This window comes from Procambarus clarkii, chromosome 10 (assembly GCF_040958095.1).
Source record: "Procambarus clarkii isolate CNS0578487 chromosome 10, FALCON_Pclarkii_2.0, whole genome shotgun sequence".
Classification (NCBI taxonomy): domain Eukaryota; kingdom Metazoa; phylum Arthropoda; class Malacostraca; order Decapoda; family Cambaridae; genus Procambarus; species Procambarus clarkii.
The window spans coordinates 23589570-23596174 of record NC_091159.1 but is presented as its reverse complement, the minus strand read 5'-3'; positions in this window follow the sequence as shown (position 1 = coordinate 23596174).

Below are 6605 nucleotides of genomic sequence, written 5' to 3'. Positions count from 1 at the left end.
GTTGTGCCTTAATTGGCAACTTTATTCGTATATGAGATTGTAAACAGGAGGCTAATCCAAACCCTTTATATACATAGGGTCTTAGTTTCTTAAAGTAGAGCGATGATTTATTACTATGAAACTACTGTATGACGTGGTAATTGGTCATTAATGGGAAACTAAAATTGAAATTTGGGATTGGGTCGTGGTCGTAGTAATTGTCCATTTCCGGAGGGTAAACTAGTAATTCTGCGACTAATTCCTTACCGTTTTGTAGCTGTATCTTAACATTTTCTACTGTACTCATAGTGACGTCTTTTAATTCCCTATAAAGTTCTACTTTAGTGGAGAAACTCTCGGAAACCATCTTATCTAATCCTAATCTTTTCGCTTCTCGATGTTCTATGAAGTTAGCTGTCGACCCGCTGTCAACGAACATAGTAGAGGATTTCCCGTTGATTTTCACTTGGAGGTGATTATGGTCCTCCAGAGCAACCTCCTCCATACCCTCTAGTGACGGGGGATCACACATTATAGGCTGATGAAGGAAGTATATTGTCAGCAGCTCGCCATTGTCGCTGATCTCATAGCACGTGTCTTCGAGTTTTGGTCTTTTACTGTGGCTATTGTGCTCATCCAGGAGCCTTTTGGATCCGCCTACGACTCCTTCCATGCCAGTAGCCATGACTGAGGGGAGTGGAGAGGGACTGGAGCTGAAGCTCGACCCCTCGTCCATATTCTCGTCTTATATTGGGTCTCTGTCTCAGACTCGAACTTTACAATATATCCTAGATCCATCATAATATAGTCATGTACATCTTTTAGATTTAACTTTAAATGGCGGTTTTGTATTTATAAACAAATATTGTGTGGTAAATACACAAGTAAATACACCAGTAAATTATATTTTGTATTATAATAATAATTAAATTTTTTGAGAAGAGCGGGAAAATATTAATAATGTGCGCCGTGTTCGGAGACTGGACCAAGTACGAGAAGGTGCAGCCCCGCTGGACGAAGAACAAGGCATATAAACTGCTTTATGCAGGTGCCGACATATATGGGAACCTTACTAACTTTACTTAGCTCAACCTAACACAACCCAGCCAAATACAGTCTAACCTAAGCTAATACATCCAGGCATAACAATATACAAAAAAGGTTTTAACCAAGAAAACCTGGTCGTATTTAACCTGGTCGTATTCCAGGGAACATGAGATTAAGGATTCGCTCGAAACACTACGTGTACTAGTAGCAGTACAAGAATGTAAGAACTCTTGTATATATATAAATAAATAATAACAAAATAATAAGAGAAAATGAGATTGTTGGAATGGTCTGGTGTGGTAAGCGACCACAACACTCAGTCAGCTGAGGAGAGTCAAACATGGAAACATGTCCGATATAAAAGCAGAGAAATTGATGTAACGATGACCAGATTAAGGCTGGGACACACCAAACTAGCAGCACACAGCTCTAAGTACAGAACAGACATCAACGAACTCTGTACTCACTGTCAGGTGCCTGAAACAGTCGAACACTATCTCCTGCACTGCTTCCGACATTATAGTGCCAGAGTAAATTTCAAACAAGTCTTTATCGCACTTAAAATACCCTTCACCATCGAGCATATATTAGGAGGCGGTGACCACTCGTCACAAGAAAAATACCAAATAGTCAAAGCACTGGCTAAATATCTCCAATCGACCAATAAATTGGGTCACATCTGACCCGCGCCACATTTATACCTGGCGCCACCAACAGCTGAACACAGACAACAACTGCCTCGTCGCAACACCAAGGATCAGCTGACGCCATAAACACAACACACCGCCCTACGGTGCGGCAAGTCTCCCTCTAATACACACCTCTGTTTTAATCACCGTTCCTCTATCTACAGCACAACGCAACAAGCACCTTGGTAGCTCCGATCATCTTCAACATAAACGCGTCCAACAACATCAGTACTGGTGCAGTCATCAGGAGGACAAACCCTTCATGCAAACTGCACCTACTATCAACAAGAAGAAGAGTCTCTCTCTCTCTCTCTCTCTCGCGCGCTCAAGGTAATGTTTTTATATATATTTCTTTATATACACAAGAAGGTACATTGGGGGGTTATGAGGGTACATAGCAATGATGTTTTTACATTTTTGTAAAGCCACTAACACGCATAGCGTTTCTGGCAGGTCCTTAACCTAAATGATTTTGAAGTAGGTAATTTGTAGCAAAATGTTGGCCTGTGATGGAGTTGTTTTGAGATAAGGATGTTTTTATTTCAGTTGTCTCTCATGAAATTACTTGCGGCACTTTACTAAATCCATAATGAGGGGGATGAAATGATGGCTGTAAGTGAAGAGTCAGAATGAAACGAAATCATTCAGGGCTGTGGTTTATAGTGAAGTTGCTGCTCCATTTATAATTTTCCTATGTTAAAGTTAGTCACTTTTCTGGGGGGAGATTCCCTGGACAATTTTAGATTATATGAAGTTCACTATGGATTTTCCCATATGAAGATGTATTTGGTTAGGGTAAGATGTATTTGGTTAGGGTAAGATATAGGATTGGTATAAGATATAGGATATAAGATATAAGAGGGAGCCGGTCGGCCAAGCGGACTGCACACTGGGCTTGTGGTCCTGGGTACGATCCCAGGCACTGGCGAGAAACAATGGGCAGAGTTTCTTTCACCCTATGCCCCTGTTACCTAGCAGTAAAATAGGTACCTGGGTGTTAGTCAGCTGTCACGGGCTGCTTCCTGGGGGTGGAGGCCTGGTCGAGGACCGGGCCGCGGGGACATTAAAGCCCCGAAATCATCTCAAGGTAAGATGTATTTGGTTAGGGTAAGATATATTTGGTTAGGGTAAGATGTATTTGGTTAGGGTAAGATGTATTTGGTTAGGGTAAGATATATTTGGTTAGGGTAAGATATATTTGGTTAGGGTAAGATATATTTGGTTAGGGTAAGATGTATTTGGTTAGGGTAAGATGTATTTGGTTAGGGTAAGATATATTTGGTCAGAGTAAGATATTTTTGGTTAGGTTAAGATATTTTTGGGTAGGGTAAGATGTATTTGGTTAGGGTAAGATGTATTTGGTTAGGGTAAGATATATTTGGTTAGGGTAAGATGTATTTGGTTAGGGTAAGATGTATTTGGTTAGGGTAAGATGTATTTGGTTAGGGTAAGATATATTTGGTTAGGGTAAGATGTATTTGGTTAGGGTAAGATATATTTGGTCAAAGTAAGATATTTTTGGTTAGGTTAAGATATTTTTGGTTAGGTTAAGATATTTTTGGTTAGGGTAAGATGTATTTGGTTAGGGTAAGATGTATTTGGTTAGGGTAAGATGTATTTGGTTAGGGTAAGATGTATTTGGTTAGGGTAAGATGTATTTGGTTAGGGTAAGATGAATTTGGTTAGGGTAAGATTTATTTGGTTAGGGTAAGATATATTTGGTTAGAGTAAGATATTTTTGGTTAGGTTAAGATATTTTTGGTTAGGTTAAGATATTTTTGGTTAGGTTAAGATATTTTTGGTTAGGTTAAGATATTTTTGGTTAGGTTAAGATATTTTTGGTTAGGTTAAGATATTTTTGGTTAGGTTAAGATGTATTTGGTTAGGGTAAGATGTATTTGGTTAGGGTAAGATGTATTTGGTTAGGGTAAGATGTATTTGGTTAGGGTAAGATGTATTTGGTTAGGGTAAGATGTATTTGGTTAGGGTAAGATGTATTTGGTTAGGGTAAGATGTATTTGGTTAGGGTAAGATATTTTTGGTTAGAGTAAGATGTATTTGGTTAGAGTAAGATTTATTTGGTTAGGGTAAGATTTATTTGGTTAGGGTAAGATTTATTTGGTTAGAGTAAGATATTTTTGGTTAGGGTAAGATGTATTTGGTTAGGGTAAGATGTATTTGGTTAGGGTAAGATGTATTTGGGTTAGGGTAAGATGTATTTGGTTAGGGTAAGATATATTTGGTTAGAGTAAGATATTTTTGGTTAGGTTAAGATGTATTTGGTTAGGGTAAGATGTATTTGGTTAGGGTAAGATGTATTTGGTTAGGGTAAGATGTATTTGGTTAGGGTAAGATATTTTTGGTTAGGGTAAGATTTATTTGGTTAGGGTAAGATATATTTGGTTAGAGTAAGATATTTTTGGTTAGGTTAAGATATTTTTGGTTAGGGTAAGATGTATTTGGTTAGGGTAAGATGTATTTGGTTAGGGTAAGATGTATTTGGTTAGGGTAAGATGTATTTGGTTAGGGTAAGATTTATTTGGTTAGGGTAAGATTTATTTGGTTAGAGTAAGATATTTTTGGTTAGGGTAAGATGTATTTGGTTAGGGTAAGATGTATTTGGTTAGGGTAAGATGTATTTGGTTAGGGTAAGATATATTTGGTTAGAGTAAGATATTTTTGGTTAGGTTAAGATGTATTTGGTTAGGGTAAGATGTATTTGGTTAGGGTAAGATGTATTTGGTTACGGTAAAATGTATTTGGTTAGGGTAAGATGTATTTGGTTAGGGTAAGATATTTTTGGTTAGGGTAAGATTTATTTGGTTAGGGTAAGATATATTTGGTTAGAGTAAGATATTTTTGGTTAGGTTAAGATATTTTTGGTTAGGGTAAGATGTATTTGGTTAGGGTAAGATGTATTTGGTTAGGGTAAGATGTATTTGGTTAGGGTAAGATGTATTTGGTTAGGGTAAGATATATTTGGTTAGGATAATAGGATAAGTTAGGTCATTTCAGATTATTTTAGGATGGATCAGAGTGGTTGGTTGGCCACAGCTCTCAGTCTTGTCGCCAAGTTGTTTAACAGCCAGGTACCCAATCACTGCTGGGTGTACAGATGCATACAGTTAATGATTGGCGCCTTCCTAGTCAGGATGCAAACCCAGGCCAAAGCACTCGAAAAGTGCCGGACGAGTGCTTTACCACTGTACCACAGGTTCATTGTCGAGAGACAGGTAGCCAGAGTGTATTAGGCTATGTTAGGCTTATATTCAGGCCTTCCCCCCCGAGGTAAAATTATTGACCCCCCAGAATGCAACTCCACAACAAGCTGACTAACTCCTGGGTTATCTTGAGATGATTTCTGGGCTTTAGTGTCCCCGCGGCCCGGTCCTCGACCAGGCCTCCACCCCCAGGAAGCAACCCGTGACAGCTGACTAACACCCAGGTAAATATTTACTGCCGGGTAACAGGGGCATAGGGTGAAAGAAACTCTGCCCATTGTTTCCCGCCGGCGCCCGGGATCGAACCCGGGACCACAGGATCACAAGTCCAGTGTGCTGTCCGCTCGGCCGACCGGCTCCCCCACTGTTCCACTACCGGGTACTGTTTCTATTTTTCTGCTAGGTGAACAAGGAGCATTAGGTGATAGGAAATGTGCATAAACATATCTGTTCTGCTCAGGATTTGAACCCAGAATTCCCGAGTTTGAGTCGAGAATGAACCCAGCTACAATGTGGGATAATATTAAGATGAAATTAGGTACTTCATTGTTCTACTTTTGAATAAAGTGTAAGTTGAACAATTTTTTAATTCATTAGGGAGTGAGTTCCTTATATTAGGTCCTTTAATTTGCATATTGTGTATGCTTAGATATAGTCTGACTTTGGAAATATCAAAGATATGTTTACTGTCTAAATGTTTATAAACATGTATTATTTGCTATAAGAAAACTTTTGATAAATATCAGTGCCAATGCAGGACAGATTCAGATTCAGAACTATGGATTATTTACAAATACTGATTGAGTCCTGAACTGCATGATTTGGATTTTGTAGTTCCACTGTAATGTATATGTAATACAGTAATAACATGTAAACAGTCTAAAGTTAAATTTCTTTTGAAGTCTTTTCAAAAAAGTATTTTTCAGTTAGAGATGTGATTGGTTACATATTTCTCGTATTTCTGTTTGAACGAATCACAATTGTGGTATTCGTGGTGAAGTAACCAAGGTGGTTGTGATGACCAAACCACATGCCAGAAGATGAGGAGACAAGGATATTTCGGTCCATTCTGGACTATTATCACCATTATCACAATCGACTTGATAATGGTCCTCTCCTCATCTTCTGGTGGGTGATTTGGTCATCATATCTTCAGCCACGTTATTGTGATTCATCGTCTGTACATGGTGGTTGAGAGCTTGAAGTCTGAGCCATAGTATTACTGTTGATTATCCCTAAGGCAAAATGATGTGCATGGCATACAGTACAGTGTATCTCTTGCCATGACATTATGCCGCAGTGTAATCTGGTCAGTTGCCGAACAAAATACAACGGTTCAGATCGGTGAGGAGGGGAATCATCAAAGATTGTCACCTGTTTTGTTATTCTGTGAGATTCATTTACTGTATAATGTTTTATTTAAACCCGTTCCATTTTTATATCAAATTGGAACAAAAATTGTTATTTTTCTGCTTTGTTACAACACCAAATAATGTTGCTTCATTCTGTAATTGTTTATAAATTTGTTAATCTCACTAGAGATATCCCTGCAGTATCTGGATTGAGAAACTCTAGCTAACATAATGATTCATTATCACCCTAGCACATTTCCTAATTCACTCTTTACACAAATATCCATAAGCCGTTAAGAAAGTGAATTTGTTGCAGC